Below are 20107 nucleotides of genomic sequence, written 5' to 3' on the forward strand. Positions count from 1 at the left end.
CTTTGCTACTAGCCTATGCCTTAGTACTGTTAGCATATGCTGTGCTGTATACTCTATTTAAGCCAGCACTGTTTATATTATTTGTTTATTCAGATATCCTTGGTGATGGGTCACATGTCACCATTCAGTGGAGTCTCTTCGGGACTCCAGCTGATGATGTCACGATTTGTGCAAAGTCGGAATGGAATGCGGTCCCTCCTGGATCGGCATTCACTGGGTGTTTGGTATCATAAAAGGTAAGATGTTTTTACTGTTTTTGTATTCCTGATGAAAATGCCGTTATGGTAAAAGGCATTGAAACGTACTATCAAGCTGCTGTCTGTTTACTTTATCTGGAGTGCCGCACCATCGTTCCATCCTGGGGAAGTCCAACCACTTAAGCATGAAAGGACGAAACTGACCATCTCAGATGGGATTTTACACCAGATAAGCTATCTTTTCATTGACTTAATGTACGGGCAATTATGTACACTATGTCTTTTTTGTGAATATAGTGTGATAAAACTTTCCTTCCTATGATTTAATGTACCTGCTCTACTTGGAGAGGAGTGTGGAGAGCATTACCCTAGGCAATTGTGCATTTCTTATATGTCACCAGACTGCGAATGTCCACATGCGATTTGAACAGTGGTAACCGTACCACCATTTACGGTACTTCTTGAATTTATTTGGGTAGCTGCACAGTGATGGAGGCTTACTGTTCTACCTAATATATTACACTATCAGGCACTATTCTCACCCTCTCTATAGATAGATTTATTTATATATACAGTATATATATATATATATATATATATGTGTATATATATTTATAGAGAGATAGATAGATGAGTTGTGAATAGGCACTCCCTATACAGAATACATCAATTACCACGGTGCCCTCCTTGTGATAATATATATTTCAAGGTCCCCTAGGTAAGAGTGCGTCTATCAGCTATATATATATATATATATATATATATATATAGTCTCTTGGCACATCAGGCAGTATTGTGACTCACATGACAGCTGCTCCGGTGCCCTCCCTGGGAACAAATGTCCATGCACAGAAGAAGATACGGGCGGCACTCAGAAGACTTGATATGAATCCTTTAATTAACTGTTTTCATTAAAGGCTTTATATCAAGTCTTCTGAGTGCCGCCCGTATCTTCTTTTTATATATATATATATATATATATATATATATATATATATATATATTAGAGATGAGCGGGTTCGGTTTTACTCGGATTTATCCGAATTTCCTTATTGGCTATCGGACGTCACGTGTTTTGGTTAACCAATAAGAAAAATCCAGAAAATAAGTAATGGCGATAATTCTGGCGTAAAGAACCGAGTAAATCCGAACCCGCTCATCTCATATAGTTTTATATATATATATATATATATATATATATATATATATATATATATATATATTCACAGTGGCACTCCAAAATGAAAAGCAATACACTGCTATGAAGCTTCATAGCAGTGTATTGTTTTTCATTTTGGAGTGCCGCCATGAATAGATTGTGTTACCTGCTACCTGAGGGCAGCAAGATTGGATGCCACCTGGCACCTTACACAGAATTTAAGCAAAGGAGTGCCGGTATCTCGTATATATATATATATATATATATATATATATATATATATATACAGTATATATACAGTATATATATATATATATATATATATTCTGTATACAGAATAAATTGGTGACTATTTCCTATTTCCCTGCAGGGCTGCAGCAAGGATTCCTGGGCCCCAGTACTGCAGTACTGAAATAGTGTGTGACCTAATTGTGGAGGATTGACCATGCCCCTTTATAATAAAAAGTGTAGGCAATACTTTTTATGCTCTGCGAAGTGGCGCTGACCTGCAGTGTAGGGCACCATGTGCACCTCAGCCAGGGTTAGATCCGGGGAAGGAGCATAAGCGTTGCAATTGCTCACCCCTCTTTCCAGCCAGAAGAGACTGCTACACTCAGTGGCAGCAGCCACCCTGGACTTACTGCAGTCTAGCACACAGTGTCGGCTTGGAGAAAGAGTCTGCGCCTGCTGGCTGTCATGTAAGGAGGGGACATAGGGTTGCTCGGGCCTGGGCCCCCACCGAGCCCTTCCACATAACCCGAGCCCATGCATTTATCAAATTTACATCGTCAACTAATTATGTATCATGAACTCATTAATAAATATATTAAATATTCTGTCAGAATTGTTTTACCCCTAAAATAAAAATGAAACTAATTGAGGCCAAAAGTTATTGCAAAATGGTATTTAATCTTCTTTTTCTGTTTAGCCAATTATTTTTAGTATTTACTTTTTACTGTAATAAATATTAATTAAGTCTGGTTTATTTTAAAATAACAAATAGAAGTTATTATGTATGAATATTGGTCATCATGAATATTTAAGCATTAAAAATAAATATTACAAGAATTATACAGACTAAATTCAGAGACTTGTCAGGTGCATATGTCGTACTTGCCATGAGGTCATGCTAACTTCCAAAGTGCTAGTTAAAAAACAATGTAATTGTCAAAATAATGCGTGATAAAGTACATAACTGTGACTAGAAAGGCCGAAGGTGGAAGAGAAGAACATGACATACTGAAGTCTACAACCTGGAAAAATATTTTAATGTTTTGTCAATTGAAATAACTAAAACCTATAATTTTTATGACACTTGTAGTTGACGATTAATAATTATTTCCAAAGAAATATCCCAGAATTCCATTTCAGTTACGTTCGACACAGCAGTGGGGTGAGGCAGAGCCTTTCCTGTCATACTAGCGTTTGTGTAAGAGTTTTGACTGTATAAAGTATATGAAAAAATAAAGAATATGTTTTAAATATCTTCATTGCATTATTCTAATCATTTTTATAGTCAAAACTCTGGAGTAAAAAGTCTATGGCAGGTGAGGCCTCCCTGCCTATCTCTTCCACACATCTCTGATCAAAACTCACCAAATTTCCGGGAGTGATGTATCCTTTGGCTCATATATTGGTGAAAATCTGGCTCGGGTGCCTCCTGAGCCATTTAGCTCACCGCAAGTCCCTGCGACACAGTATCTTGGGACCGAAGTATCAAGCTATTTTTAGAGTCAATTCTCAGAAAAATATCTCTTTTTTGGAGATTTACACATTTATTAATAAATGGGTGTATGGTTTAAATGGGTACCTGCTGCAGACCCTCAGGTATTGTTCACAAATGCAGTCCATATTGACATCTATCATGACTGTGAAAATACTGTATGTAATGAGCACCATAACGCAGTTATATCTTTTTGATTTTATCAGTTACACAGAAAATTCTACCTGTTGACTACATCCCATGAGAATATCAGATTACATTTTATTATTTTATTAAGCCATGCAGTTTATGATTTGAAATTTGAGCCTAATATCCATTCACCACAGGTGACTGTATTCCTGCAGAAGAATTTTAGAGGAAAAATGGTAATTTATTAGTACATTTGGACTTTTTTTTATACCACTTCCCTTTTTTCCAGTCTGCTTTGCCCAGTTCTTCTCCATTTTTCACCTCTGGTATTATTTTGTTTTCTCTCCTGTAAACCTCTATATTTGGGAGTGTATGACAGACATAGAAATGGGGTTAAATGACATAGGAGATGTACTAAGCCTTGGAAAGTAATAACGTGGAAAGAGATAAAGTATCAGCCAATCAGCTCCTAACTGCCATGTTACAGGCTGTGTTTAAAAAATGACATTTAGGAGGGGATTGGCTGCTACTTTATCTCTCTCCATTTTATCACACTCCAAGGATTAATAAATTTGCCCCACAATGAGCAACCAAAAATTCATGTCACAAAATGACATTCACAAGAACCTCAATAAGTTGAAAAACAGAAATCCCTGATCTAGCTGCTTAGCACATACAAATTATATTATATAGTGTAAAGGCCATGACTGATCTCACACTTGCGAAACAGACGTAAAAGTGTAAAGTGTAAGTGTAAAGTAAAATAACTTCTGGAAAGTGCACTTAATATGTATAGACATACTCATTGATGGATGGGCGAGTTGTACTGTGGGTGGCTGGTGTACTTGGTGAGGTCTAAGGGTGATGGGTGAGGTAGTGTGGCACAGCAGCAAGGTAACATCCCCACTGAATCCTCTGAATCCTTCCCTCCATTTAAGAGTCTCTTCTTCTTCCCCTCTGCATGAATGCCTCTGCCTTCCTCCCCTCCTCCTGATTGCCTCTGCCTCCCCCCATCACCATTTTTGCCTCTGAATCTTTCCTTCACATAAGTGTCTCTGGTTCCTAGTCCACAACCTATGTGTGCTATTTCCCCATCTTCATTTCCCATGTGTGTTATTGCCCCTTCCTACTTTCCATATATGCCTCTGCACCATTCTACAACCCATGTTTGCCTCTGACCCCTCCTCAACTTTCCATGTGTGCCTCTTTCCCCCTCCCCCTGATTGTCTCGCACCCCATCCCCTCCCTATGCTTGCCTCTGAAGTGTTCCCTCCTCATGACCACCTTTTCCTCCTCCTCTCCACATGTGTGCCTCTGACCCATATCTTTCTCACATTATCCCATCTTTCTCTCCATACCATCTGTTCCCCAACTTTCGTCTCCTATCCGCTCTCACCATTCACTTTCCTCTTATGCCACACCCTTCTCACCCTTTCTCTTCCACTTCTCCCCCTGTATGTGTTTTCATCCTCATCTTCTGAATGTTGCACATAGAACCATGGTCATTGGCTGACGATCAGAAGTGACATGGATGATAGGAAGCACAACCACAACACCACATAATTAAATCTAAGGGTGGCAGGTAAGTACAATTTTCATTTGGTAAATCACTCACCACGCCACGCTACCCTTTTGCACCCTCTGTGCCTTGGAAGTATGGGTTGGGAGTGGGGGCCAAGCATAAGCCATATGTACTGGGACTCATGATTTGTGATGGTGGCCCCATACACTGGTGTTGTCTGAGCCTCAGTCCCTGACATCCTGTATAAAGCAGTTCCTCTCATTTCCTCTCTTGTCAGATTATTTTGCCCCTGTGCAAGAATCAATTTGCTGGTGTTCCTCCTTAATTTTGACTTTAGGCATTAATTTTCCATGTACAATTACTGGCTTTTTCTTAACTTCAGCTTGGATTCTCCCTTTAAAACAGCATCTGTATTATTGGATACAAACCCAGCTGTTTCTGATCATTCATTGCTCCTTGGACAGCATTCTTTACCAGCTATTGGACTCCCAAACCATCGCTTCTAACTTAGTGGTATTCATATTGTGGTGTTCCACCTGTTCATCCTTCATCCACAACTTCCTTTGAGATCTCCACCATACTGCTCACTAAAACAAAAGACAACAGGGAGCGAGTCTAGTTTGCTTCACCCCATTATGATACCAACCTAGATACAAAACCACCAGAGATGTGAATAAAAAGAGGCTATCTGAACACAATGGAGAACTTCTGCAATGCTATTTATAGTTACACATTTCTTAATAGTGAGGTGATTATTCCTATAAAGACCAACAAAATGATTTAACAGTAATGTTTAAATTTCCAATATTGGAAGGACACATTAGTATTGGTATTGCTTGTAGAAATGTACTCCTTGTTCAAAGCATAGATTTAATACAAAATCTTACTCATTATCAGTAACTGCAATTGTAAACTGTAATTAGCTACAAACTCATTATATACATTTTCATTCCTTCAAATAATACTATTTATATCTGTGCAGATCAACTTTTCAGTCTTATTAAAATTCTATACATTTTTGAAATGAGGATCATTAAAGCCATTAGTGTTAGTTAATGTGTGTCAAATTGTTTTATTGTGACATGTTTACTTCACATTGCACATACTGTATAAGCAGTATGCCCTGTAGATTGTGGGGATGTGATTTAACAGCTTGGATCACCAAAGGCTGAAATTAACTGGGACTTTCTAGAGATGAATACTAACAATTGTCATGTTAATGACTTTTGTGCAACTGCTCAAGCAATTTATTATAACATAAAAATTTCATCAAAGAATCTGTTTGCGTGACTTCTCGCTGCTGTTCATTACCACTTAGGCAGTGATCTATGGCAATCAGCATTTAAGTCAAATCCAATGAGAAAAGACTGTTGAGAATGAAGAGTTGCCCTAGGCAACCTGCAACAAAAATACTCCTAAATGTAGAAATTTACTTTTCCAGTTTCTTGTTCAAAGCAAAAATGTTGTTATAAAAAAAATCTTACTCATTAAAGTTAACTGCAATTGAAAACTGTGCAATTAGTTAAAAACTCATTGTATAAATTTCCATTCCTTCAAATATTACTATTTATACAGCATCTTTGCAGATCTTTTCAGTATTATTAATATTCTATAAATTTTTGTAATGAGGATCATTAAAGTCACTAGAGTTAATGAGTGTCAAATTGTTTTATTGTGACATGTTTACTTCATATTGCACATGTAAGCAGTATGCCCTGTAGATTGTGGGGATGTGGTTTAACAGTTTGGATCACCAAAGGCTGAAATTAACTGGGACTTTCTAGAGATGAATACTAACAATTGTCATGTTAATGGCTTTTGTGAAACTGCTCAAGCAGTTTATTATAACATAAAAATGTCATCAAAGAATCTGTTTGTGCGACTTCTCGCTGCTGTTCATTACCACTTAGGCAGTGATCTATGGCAATCAGCATTTAATTCACCTCCAATGAGAAAAGACTGTTGAGAATGGACAGTTGCTCTAGGAATCCTGCAAGAAAAAACTTCTGCAGGTGTGTCCTCATGCACCTAGCCTGAATACGGGATCAGTATAATTAACTGGCATCCGGGATGCCGGCTGTCAGTATACAGACAATAGCATCCCGGCCGCCAGTATCCTGGCAGTGGGGCAAGCACAAAGGGTCCCCTTGTGGGCTTGCTGCAGTCACCACGCTACGGGCACAGTGGCTTGCTGTGCTTGCCACAGATTCTATTCCCGCTCTATGGGTGACATGCACACCTACGAGTGGGAATAGCCCCTATGCGCTGGGATTTCAGCTGTCAGCATTATCAGATGTTGGGATTCCGGCATTGGTATCCTAACCGTAGGGATCCATACAGCTGGCATAAACTGCATCTCCTATATACACAATTCTGAGCAAGACAACCGACGTGACTGAGGTGCTCCGAGAAGAGTAGCACACTGTAGTTTTCTGTAAATCTTATTTGTGCTGCAGATGCAGCGATACACAACTTACTTACTTTAACTGAAGAGAAATTTGTTTTAAACAGTGGCGGCTTCTCCCCCTGGGCTGCAGCTTTGACCACACATTGCAAGGGGTAGCTGGTTGTCACATATAAACATACATGCAATGTTGTATGTAATGTATGTGCTGGCTTGCCTTACCAAGGAATCAGCAGCCACTGCTATGTGTATCACTGACCTGCTGCCGCTGCACAGGAGATATCACTCTGCTTGTCTATCATTTTCTACAAACCTGCTTCCCGACTCCTGTGAGCCAATGGGAGTCGGGAAAGGTGGGCTTATAGAAAATGCTTTAATACCGTACAGTGCATAAATGCGTCCGTAGCTGTATGCTCTCTACAAGCAACATCATTGTTCATATTTTTCTCTAACATTATTTGTTTAATTAATTTGTTAAAACAGAAGCTGATGGGTTAGTGTAAAGCAAGTTAAAACCCCCAAATCAAATTTAAGAAGGTTTTTTGCATAAAAGGCAAGGAACCCAATCATATGTACCTTTTAACTGTCTAGGGCAGTGCCCCGATCGAGTGGTTCTCATGTGCGCTGCCGGAGCTGGAGATGCCTGTATCAGTGCCGACGCCTCCAGTTCAACTATTAACTTTGACCCTGGGCAGCACTGGTCTCTTCCTGGTGCATGTGACCTATGGTAGGCAGATGCAGCGGTATTTTTTTATTAGGGGACTAATGTGATTTTTTTTCATGTGTTTTATGTTTCTTTTCTATGGTTTCCAGTGTGATTAATTGTTTTTTAATGTGGAGGCCAATCTGTTTGTTTGTTTGTTTGTTTTCCTTGTTTTCCTAAGGGGGCCAATGTGTTTTTCCCCCCCTGTGGGGTCCAATGTGATTCTACCTCATGGGGGACGGGTGGTGTGCCTAAGCAGTTTTTAAATCTTGCTTACTATGCCGTGAGTGGAAAAGGTTTAATATCCCAAGTATTAAGCTAGTAAGGAAAGTTTTATCTCATTGCCCATGTGCATCAACTTAAAAATTCTTTAAATAATACAGTATCCAGGGCTTTTCACCTGTAGATGTATCCTACCTGTTCAGGATGATGCCTCCAAGTCTGTGTGCAAGTAGTTAGTGAAATGTTTGAGAGTAATGTTAATCAGAGAAATCAGACAATAACTACAGTCAAATTCCTTATTAGACTCTGGTGGCTACTCAGCAATATATTATATTCAGAATTCCTGAAATGTTTTTTTTTTTATGATATAAAGGAGCTATATAACTCTAGGTTGATTGCTTTTACATTCTTTAGTGTTATCCGGATAAGAAGTAGGTTGACAGTACTTAGGTTAACAGTCAATAGGTTGACCACTATTGGTCTACATGGACCATGGTCTATATGGACAAGGTTGACATGGGAAAATGGTTGACACAGTAAAAAGGTCGACATGACTTTAAAAAATGTTTTTTAACTTTTTATACTTTACCATCCAAGAGGACTATGATTGGGAATAGTAACCAGTGCCGAGCGCAGGGTAGTGGAGTGTTGCACCTTGCACACAGCAAGCCATGCAAAGGGATGTGGTGCACTAAATGGCATTAATGTAATTCAGCAGAAAATTGGCTGCACACGTTTTGGCGATGGCAAAATTTGCCAGAGCGACAAAATTTAAAAATATGCGTATAGCCATCAAAGGGGTCAATTCATTTGAACACAAATTGAATAGCACCAGGGAGGGCACTCCCGGAGTTATTTAATTCAGCGCAATGTTATGTCGAACTAGAGGGTTTCTTCTCACAATGTTCCTGGGGTGTAAGCAGAAATTCAACAAAACTAGGTCCGAAATGCTGTTTTGTGCCCTAGCACCATGCAAACATCATCATGGAGAGGCACCTTAGCTGTTTAATCAGCGAATATGGGCATTCTCCGATTTAGCATGGCACTGGATTGAATATCTCAGAGAGCTCACTTCTGATGCAATTAAATCCGTGTTCAATTGAATCGAACCCCAAAAGATTTTGCAGCTTTGTCAGATAAGATCTGATTAAGTTAAACCAAAGCACCAGTATAGTTTTTGAATTAAAAGTCCAGATGCACAAAAACTATTATATTCGCCAAAGGAGTCTATGTAAATTTGCATTCGCTCAAACAACTTGGTGAAGCAGCTGGGCCAATCCGAAGTAATTTTGTCTTGTACATGCAGGATGCTGGTCTCCACAGCAGCTTCCAGTGACTCAAAACTAACCCCATGCATTTTGCACTTGATTTGTGGGAACGCAAAGAAGTTGCAGGGTACAAGGTCTGGACTGTACATGGATGACCAAGCTCCTGGATGCATTTATTAGCCAGAAAATCGACCACTTTCCTGGACATGTGGGCAGGTGTGTTGTCATGATGGATGAAGGGCACCATGAGTTCTTGGACATTGCCTCAAAATGTCTTCCATCACTTGTGCAAGCACTGGTTTGTGTATCCATCCCCAGTGATGGTGCGCTGCTGCACGAGTGGTATGGTAGCTACATGATGAGTTGTATGGTAGCTACATGAGTGGTATGGTAGCTACAGTCTTGGCTGAAAACACAGCCAACATCTTCTCGGCCACACTATGAACATTTCTGAAATTCTGTGGCAACTCACCTCCAACTGGGGTCCACTATGCCGACTATTTGGCCTCAGGGTCAAAACTGTACATCCAGGATTCATCCCACTGATGCTCTCCCAGACAGAGTTTGAGCAACCGATATCAAACCTTGGCAGCATGTTGTGTCACCAAGTCACCAGAGCCTCCTTCTGCTCTCGAGTCAGCTGATTGTGCAATCTTGCTCACGGTAAGCATTTTGTGGAGTATCAAAAGGATGGGTCCATATTAGATGACTATCTTCTTCTGTAACTGGGTCACAGTTACCCTGCCATTCAACTCAACTATGGCCTGCATCAGTGGCGTGCAGTGAGGTCAGTGGCTGGTGAGGCACTATAGCCATAATGTCCGCCGAATCCTGCCGATGGCCCCTACCGCCGCCGAGCCAATGCCCGCTACTTGCCCTGAGCCGCTGCTTGCTGCCACCGCCAATGGCTTACAAACTCACCCACCATCAACTGACCCAGCCCTCCACCACTAATATGCATCTCAGTCCAATGCCGCCAATGCCTGCTACCTGCTTGCTCATCATACTTGCGATATATTGTACATTTGCATAGAAAATAAATAAATAAATAAATAAATTAGTGTTTGGGAAGGGAGTGGGAGGAGGACATGAATGCAATTTTGTTGTCCAGGGCTTCCATTAACTTAATGGAAAAGGGTCTGAATGGGTTAAAAAATGAAAAAAAAATGTGTGAGGTCCCCCCCCTCCTAAGTATAACCAGCCTCGGGCTCTTTGAGCCGGTCCTGGTTGTTTAAATACCAGGAAAAAAATTGACAGGGGTTCCCCGTATTTAGACAACCAGCACCGGGCTCTTAGTCCGGTCCTGGTTCCAAAAATACGGGGGACAAAAGATGTAGGGGTCCCCCGTATTTTTAAAACCAGCACCGGGCTCCACTAGCCAGGGACATAATGCCACAGCCGGGGGACACATTTATGTAGGTCCCTGCGGCCGTGGCATTACCCCCCCAACTAGTCACCCCTGGCTGGGGTTCCCTGTAGGAGTGGGGACCCCTTAAATCAAGGGTTTCCCCCCCTCCAGGCACCCAAGGGCCAGGGGTGAAGCCCGAGGCTGTCCCCAGCACCCCTGGGCGGTGGCTGCCAGGCTGATAGCCATGTGTGTAAAACAAAAGAGTATTGTTTTTTGTTGTGGAAGTACAAGGCCCAGCAAGCCTCCCCCGCTTGCTGGTACTTGGGGAACCACAAGTACCAGCATGCGAGGAAATAACGGGCCCGCTGGTACCTGTAGTTCTACAACAACAAAAATACCCAAATAAAAACACAACACACACACCGTGAAAGTAAAAGTTTATTAAAAACACACTTACACACTCACACATACTTACCTACATCCCACGCCGGTCACGTCCACTTGTCCAGTAGAATCCAATAGGGGTACCTGTAAAAATGAGAGAGAGATTACTTACCTACATCCCACGCCGGTCATGTCCACTTGTCCAGTAGAATCCATTAGGGCCGGCACCTGCAAAAACTGAAAGTTATGCTTATATATATCAATGCACAGGCCGGAGAGAGAGAGAGAGAGAGAGAGAGAGAGAGAGAGAGAGAGAGGAGAGGGAGAGGGAGAGGGAGAGAGGGAGAGGGAGCGGGAGAGAGGGAGAGAGGGAGAGAGAGAGAGGGAGAGGGAGAGGGAGAGAGAGGGAGAGAGAGAGGGAGAGAAGGAGAGGGAGAGGGAGGGAGAGAGAGAGAGAGAGAGAGGGAGAGAGAGAGAGGGAGAGAGGGAGAGGGAGAGGGAGAAGGAGAGGGAGGGAGGGAGAGAGAGAGAGGGAGAGGGAGAGGGAGAGGGAGAGGGAGAGAGAGGGAGAGGGAGAGAGAGGGAGAGGGAGAGAGGGAGAGAGAGAGGAAGAGGGAGAGGGAGAGAGGGAGAGAGAGGGAGAGGGATGGATGGATGGATGTGCTGTACTCACCACAGGCGCCTCTCGCTGTCCCTGCACTCCGGACGCGGCTCCGCTGCACACACAGAGACACCTGCTGCTGCGGCTGGAGGAGGACAGCGCCAGCCGCCGCTACTCAACTTTCTCCACTTGCCTTCAGACGCCGGCTCCAGGAGCGCAGCCGCCGCTGTCTTCTACACAGGGTCCCTGACATGATCGCCAGCAGGCAGCAGCAGGTGACGGACTACGGGGGGATGAAGGGAGGGGAGCAGATTACTGTCCCGCCGCCTCGTATGGATGATTGGACCAGCGGATCCAGCACTGGATCCGCTGTCCAATCATTTCTGCCTTGCTGACAGTGATGTCAGCGAGGCACTTCTATAGGTGCCGCTTTGCCTATGTTTTTCAATGGGCTTTTACAGCCCACTTCTTGGCCCCACCCCCCGCTCGATCCCCGTTTCCATTATCTACGGAAGGCACTGCTATCAGTGTCTCCCAAACCTATTTAACCCCCTAAAATTATTAGAATAAAATAAAGAACATACTTATGACACAGAACATGTGTCATAAGTATCTTCTTTTTGTTCTTTTAATAATTTATCACAGGGGAGGCACTGCCTCCCCTGCCTCCCCTGACTGCACGTCCCTGGTCTGCATGGCAACAATGTTGTCCTTGGTGATGGCGGCCACATGTCAGCCACAGTGCTCCTTAGCTTCCAGGGCCATCTTCCATGCTGAAATTCTGCAAAACACTCAAACACAGTGATTCAGGATGGTGCTTTCTCCCCAAAAACTGCCTATAGTCAGTCAAAACTTTTCTGCAGTCACAGACCACTCTTGCAGTTGAAGTAGATCATGGCTTTCCAGAGGCCTCTGTTGAACTCCATAACGAGTTTGCAAAGGAAGTGAGCATGCTGACTTCTTCATTGTGCAGTGCTGCTTATTTATGGTTCTGTGCCCTGATATTTCACAAGATCTTTAGCCAGAGATTAGAGTTCACAACCACACAGTCAGACAGTGTGTACTCTACCTATGTACTGCACATCCAGAATCTTATTGCACATCTTTTGTATCATCAGTTTCCATAAGTGAAATTTTTTTTCCACTTTGTGCTGGAACTTCTTTTACTTATTGCAAATACCAATGTAAGAATATGACCATATGTGCCTCCCACACTACACCAGAGCCAAGGGTCACTTACAGGGACTGACATAGGTGTCTATTCATGAAGCAGTGAAAAGTGTGGAGAAGCGAGCCAGTGGAGAAGTTGCCAATGGCAACCAATCAGCATTGAAGTAACATTTATAATTTGCATACTGTACAATTGTACGGAGCAGCCAATTGGTTGCCATGGGCAACTTCTCTACAGGCTCACATCTCCACACTTTTCACTGCTTCATGAATAGACACCTATGTCACTCTCCCTCAACTTACCATCTGGCTGGCAGGCTCTGTAGCAGTTTCACTTTCTGTCCTCCCCTGTGCCATGTAGCCCCGACCCCTTTTCGGGCTTGACAGTGGAGTAGACTGTGACACGGAACCTGAAGATGACGCTGTCAGGGCCAGGGGGTAAGAGGAGCTTCAAGCTGCCGGCTCTGCTGCCTGTCACTGTGACAGGCACAGCAGCCGGCAGCAGTAGGGAGGCCAGGTGCAGCATCAGGGATGCAGGGCAGCTAGAGCGCTTCTCCTGCCAGGCGCCTACCTGCACTGCATCCCTTTGCTGAGCGGGTAGCGCAGGGCCTGCTTCCCCCCAATGGCCCCCTAACACTCCCTTTTTGCATCCTGAACCTAACCCTTACTCCCCCCTTCTACACCCTAACCCCACTAGACTTTGCCAAAGCGTTCGATACTGTACCACACATGAGACTTATCTACAAGCTACAAGAATCAGGGCTAGGAAGCACAATATGCACTTGGGTCAAAAACTGGTTAGATAATAGGGAGCAGCGCGTTGTGGTTAATGGATCTTTTTCAACTTGGACTGAAGTGCTAAGTGGTGTGCCGCAAGGCTCAGTATTAGGACCGCTATTGTTCAATATTTTCAGTAACGACCTAACAGAAGGTCTAGAGAGCATGGTGTCAATTTTTGCAGATGATACCAAATTGTGTAAGGCTATAAATACAGAGGAGGATGCCGAGTCTCTTCAGAACGACTTAGTTAAATTAGAAGCATGGGCAGCCAAATGGAGAATGCGCTTCAACACAGACAAGTGTAAGGTAATGCACTGTGGTAACAAGAACAAAAATTACACCTACCTACTAATTGGGGTAAAATTAGGGATTCTGTACTGGAAAAGTACTTACGTGTCCTCATAGATAGCAAGCTAAGCAGTAGTACCCAAAGTAGGACTGCAGCAAAGAAGGCTAATAAGATATTAGCATGCATAAAACGGGGTATTGATGCTAGGGACGAGAGTATTATACTCCCGTTATATAAATCACTAGTGAGGCCACACCTTGAATACTGTGTACAATTCTGGGCACCGTACTACAAAAAGGATATCCTGGAGCTTGAAAAGGTACAGAGGAGGGCGACCAAACTAATTAAGGGCATGGAGACGATGGAATACAAGGAAAGGCTTGAAAGGCTAGGCATGTTTACATTGGAAAAGCGGAGACTAAGAGGGGATATGATCAACATCTACCAATATATAAGGGGACAATACACAGAGCTTGCGCGGGACCTGTTTTTGGTTAGATCAACACAGAGGACTCGTGGACACTCGCTCAGGTTAGAGGAGAGGAGATTCCGCACAATACAGCGTAAAGGCTTTTTCACGGTAAGGACAATACGTGTTTGGAATTCCCTGCCCGAGGGAGTTGTAATGGCGGAATCTGTCAACACCTTTAAGAATGGGTTAGATAAATTCCTAATGGATAAGGATATCCAGGGGTATGGTGCATAGTCATGCATTATAGTTACTATAAATAGGGATAAAATGCAACGGTTGACAGCAGCATCAGTCAGAAATTTTAGTCAAATCATCATGCATAGGAGACCACAAATAGGTTGAACTCGATGGACAATTGTCTTTTTTCAACCTCAGATACTATGTTACTATATTACATGCAGCCTAAACCCAATCCTCCCCCTCCCCCCGCACCCTAACCCTAGCCCTTCCCGGGGGTGATATGAATCGGCTTTCAGTGGCATCTCACTTACCAGTGCGCTGGTGTGCAGGCCTCCGGAGGTAACGGCCCCAGTTTGTGGCTGCATGAATGCTCTGTCCGCAGGTGCGGTGCCCATTGTCATTGTGTACCCCTGAAGTCCATCCACTATGTACCCCGCTGTGTGCCCGCCATCTGTGCAGCATGGGCGCCGCCATGACACTTGCGGTCAGCTGACCTGTAACACCCTATCCTGTGCTGTGTCTGCATACATGATTCAAGCATCCAATGCCTGCTGACCAGGGGGTATAAATCCAGAACATCGGCTCAGTCTCATCGCCTTGAACAACATGTCACATCCAGTGTACAGCGTCTCCTGGCTCCAGTCTCCTGTCTCCAGTGATTTCCTTGCTCCAGTGCCTCCGTGGAACTACAGGCTCCAGCCATCCAGCTCTGCTACAACTCCTTCCACAGTCAGCTTCCACTTCTACATGCAGTAAGAGACTCTCTCCAGGTGCTACTTTACCATTCTCACCTGTGTGTTGTTTATCTGCATTCAGCACTGTGCTTTTACACCCAGCACTTAAAACAACCAGCTTGCAATTTACAAACTGTCTCCTGATTTTGCCTTGTTTGGCTTTGTGGACTTGTGTATATAAACAGACTGTGTGAATCAATCGCTGTTGGTTTCCAGACCAATCACCGGAGTTACTTATTGCCTGTATTCACTGTCATCATTTGCATTACTTATCATCTGCATATTGATCCTGTTACCATCGACTTCCAAGTTGACCATCGATGTTTGCCATCAGCTTCCAGACCAATCATCGCTATTGTTAATCTCACTAGTTTCCAGACCATCACCTGTGACTGTTGTTATACCTCTGTCAGCTTCCTTCCTCAAACCATCAGTATTGTCATTGTGCTCCAGTTACTGTTCATACCTCTGTGTGCTAAATAAACATCATTGCGCACATGCGCAGGAATTTACTACAGCCTCCTCGTTTCCTCCACCGCACCACCACTGACCCACTAGTGCCCACTCCAGGAACAGACACAGTTACAGACCTGACAGGGGGTGCCTAATCATAACTCCCCCTCCCCGCAGCCTAACTCTAACCTCCTTGGGGCACAGCCTAACCCTAACCCTCCCCCGCCATGCTCTAACCTCTCTGGCGACCCGGCAGTGTAGCAATTGGGATCCCGGGTGTCGGGATGCCAGCTTCAGGATTTTTGCGCTGGCATTCCGTTACATGTTCAGATTCCGGCGTCTTTATTTTGACAGCTGGGATCCCAACTGCCAGAATCCTAACCGAATCCCCATAAAGATGGTGTGCGGTTTCATCTGCCTACAATTTAGTGAAGAGAAAATTCTTAGTTTTTCATAAAGTTACAGTTGAATATGAAGTTAACACTGAACAATTAATTTTACCTCCATGATTATGCTCTGAAGTTATCAATGGTGGGATGTCGAGCAGAGATGTCTACTCTCTGGGAATGTCTGATATACTTCCATATTGGGATCCGGATTGAAAGTCGACAGTAACTAGGTCGACAATGTCTAGGTCGACCACTATTGGTCGACAGTAACTAGGTCGACAGGGTGTCTAGGTCGACAGGATCTTTAGGTCGACATGTTCTAGGTCGACAGGTCAAAAGGTCGACATGAGTTTTTCACAATTTTTTTCTTTTTTTGAACCTTTTCATACTTAACGATCCACGTGGACTACGATTGGAACGGTAATCTGTGCCGAGCGAAGCAGTAGCGGAGCGAAGGCACCATGCCCGAAGCATGGCGAGCGAAGCGAGCCATGCGAGGGGACGCGGTGCACTAATTGGGGTTCCCGGTCACTCTACAAAGAAAATGACACCAAAATAACATGAAAAACTCATGTCGACCTTTTGACCTGTCGACCTAGAACATGTCGACCTAAAGACCCGGTCAACCTAGACACCCTGTCGACCTAGTTACTGTCGACCAATAGTGGTCGACCTAGACATTGTCGACCTAGTTACTGTCGACTTTCAATACCACACCCTTCCATATTAGTGAATTGCCCTCCTAGATGCCTGAGAGAGGGGGCAACTCCCAGACAGAGATTACCTAGCACAAGGTGGATGGAAAAAAGATGTGAAATGTGTACACTCCCACTTAGCTCTTGTTTTGCTTCCTCACCTCAACATCTTACAGAAGCAAGGCAGAGAAAGTAGGCAAGTACAATTAATTGGTAACCCATAGGTAGCCCTATTGTGAATTTAAAAATATATATACTTGGCGTCAGTGCATAAGGAGCATCTTTTGAGAGTTGCTTGTCCTATATACTGCCTTAATTTGGTGTCACTGGATGGTGCTATAATCGTTAAAGAAATGTATTATGGAGTCAGTACATGGGGATATTTTTGGAGTCATATTGCCTATTTCATTTCTTAGGTTTATTGTCATATTTCACTGCACAAGGAAAGTAGTAGAATATATATAACATTGGTTAACACAAAGTACAATTTAATATAGTGCTTTGATATGGTAAATGTAAGGGGTTTCAATATTATATGAATAATGAATAGTGAATAAGTAAACTCTAATTAAAATGTACCTGACATGAGTTTTGTTTTATTTAATACACTGCAGGGCAAAATGTATATTTGTATGCCTAAAGACAATTGTTGTTGGAGCTGGTCAGATATGTTAAATTCCTGCACAGTAGCAGATACATTTGTATTCCGGATCTTGATGTACAGTATTGTGCATCCACTAGGTCTAATAGGATTTGCACAAATGTAAAATGAACAGGTCAAGATCAAATAAAAATGGTGTTCTGCTTTGCTAATTGTTTATGGGATGTATGATACATCAATTACCCCTGATCAAGCCGCTCTTCTTTCCACTCTCGAGAAGAAAAAGGGAAATATACCAGGTGCTAATACATATATGCATGTCCATTCTCAAAAAAAAAAAAAAAAGATAAATAATTCAATCAACCCACACCTGCTGCACACCTCAAGAGATTGAGGTGCTGACACTCAAAAAAAGTGAACCAATTAATGAATCGAGGGAGCGTTGATATAAGGAAATCATTTTTACTCATAAAAATATAACCATGTTAAAATGCAATAAATGCAACAAATTTATCGAGGAGGAAGCAAAAAAGTACAATCCCCCCCCCCCCCCCCCCAAAAAAATGCAGAAAATTCTATCGATTCAGTATGGCCAGGATATCGACGCCAGCATCCCAAAATCCTGACAGGGGGGAGATAAGACTGTTCCCCCTCTCCCCTTCTTCCTATCCCTCCCTTTCTGCAGCCTAACACTAACCCTCCTCCCTAGTGCCTAAACCTAACCCGCCCTACCTGCACCCAAAACCTAACCTCCACTTCCCTACAGCCCAGTGACGTGCGATGGCGTGGGGCAGGTGAGGCAGAGCCTATCCTGTCATACTAACATTTGTGCCAGAGTTTTTACTATATAAAGTATATGAAAAATACAAATAATCTGTTTGAATTATCTTCTTTGCATTATTCTAATAATTTTTAGATTAGCTGAAGGCTGCATAAGCCTGAGGCCATATAAGAGCCCAACTTTTTGGGATTGGTTGTGTTATGACTAAGCAGTTGCTAGGTAGATCATGGTTTCCGGTTGTTTTTTCCTATAGGATCATAGGGTTGTCCGTCAAGCTTTAAGGGGTTGGTCTCAGTACAGTATATAAGGCATAGTCATGTGCCCCAGATTTCCTCTTGCCATTTTTGTATGGCCCAGGAAGGCTGAGTATATTGCCTCTGTCATACATTGTGCTGTTTGGTCCCCCTTTGTTTTACTGTAGATGTTTTAGTTGCTGCTTCCCTTGTTTTATTTTTGGGACTCCCTTTAGTGCATTCCCCTGTTGCTGTGACCCCTTTTCTGCTGCCTTAACATGCCGCATCCCCGCCGATCCGCCCCCCCCCTCCCGCCGCCTCGTGGAAGCCGTGGGCACCCCACGCCCGAGATCCCGGAGTGCGGCCCCCCGGAGGTTGTTCCCGGCGGCTGCGGTATCGCCCCGGCCCGCGCCCCTGCCAGTGGTGATCATGCGGTCGGCGGCCGCGCTGGCGTGCTGCTGAGGTGGTCGTCTCGGCCGGGCCACGACCACGGGCGTCCCCGGAGACCTTTGTGCGCCGGGCGGCTCCCTCGCCCGGCGCGACTAGCTGCGGCTCATCTCCCCTTCCCCTCTTGCCAGCGGCTCTGGCCAGCGGCGCGGGCACCCACGTTGTACCTGGCGTCCGTGGGCGGGCTGCAGGGGGTGAGGGGGGGCAGTATGTTGTGGGGTTGCAGGGAGATCCTGTGCCCTCTATTACTCGGGCTGGGGCAGCTGCTGATTGGCTCCTCCCTGCGGGGGGCCGTTTTCCCCCGCATATATGGTTGGGGATGGGGTGGTTAGGGCGGGCCCCAGTGCATTAAGGGGGGTGGGGTTGTCACAGGTTGCCGCAGCGTGGGGCCCCCCGGGCAGTTTCGGTGCTGGGTTCCCCGGCGGGGGATCTCGCAGCGGGGGCATTTTCTTTTGGCTCCCGGTCACTCGCTGGTTATATTCCCGCGTCGGCATCCCCGGGCGTAGGGCTCCAGGCTCTTCCCCCGGCCCGGTGGGGGCGGTGCAGCTGGTGGCGACGCAGTCATCCATTGTGGCTGCGTTCCACCTGCCTGGCCCTCCTCCGTCGTTTGCCGCGCCTCACGGGTTTGCCGGGGGACATTTTTTTATTCCCGGTGGCCTTCCCTGGCCAGTTGCGCAGGCGTTGCCCGTGTCCTCCAGAGCGCCTTTCACAGGCCTCCCGGTTTCGTCCTCACCGCATTTTTACCCGTATTTTGCAAGTTTGGCCGCTGGCGTCCGACCCACGTGGTAGGCCGGTGGCCCCCGGGTTGCGATCCCCCTGCTGCCTTTGCAGTCTCGTATGCCGGGTTCTCCCCGGCTGGGGCGAACCCATTGGCCCAGTTCTGGCAGCCACCCCCCGCTCCTACTGCGTTCCAACCTGTCTCGTCTGCATTTCCCGGGTCGGCCGGGCACCTTCCACCTCCCGCGTGGCTTCCTGCCTACACCGTTGGTGGCGCGACGGGGGTCGGGTCTGCCTTCCCCCACGCCGTTTCGTCCCCCTCCGTGGGGGGTCCTCTCCCACCGCTGCCCGCTGGCCCCCCTCCGCCGAGCGAATGTGCTTTGCCCCCCCCCTCCCGCCTGTTCCCCCATTTATGTTGATGCGCTGGTTTCTCCTGCGCCTGTTGGGTCTTCTGTTTCCTCCACTCAGGTGCTGGCAAGTTCCGGGTCTTCATCGCAGAGGGGCAG

Source organism: Pseudophryne corroboree, chromosome 5 (genome assembly GCF_028390025.1).
Source record: "Pseudophryne corroboree isolate aPseCor3 chromosome 5, aPseCor3.hap2, whole genome shotgun sequence".
Lineage (NCBI taxonomy): Eukaryota > Metazoa > Chordata > Amphibia > Anura > Myobatrachidae > Pseudophryne > Pseudophryne corroboree.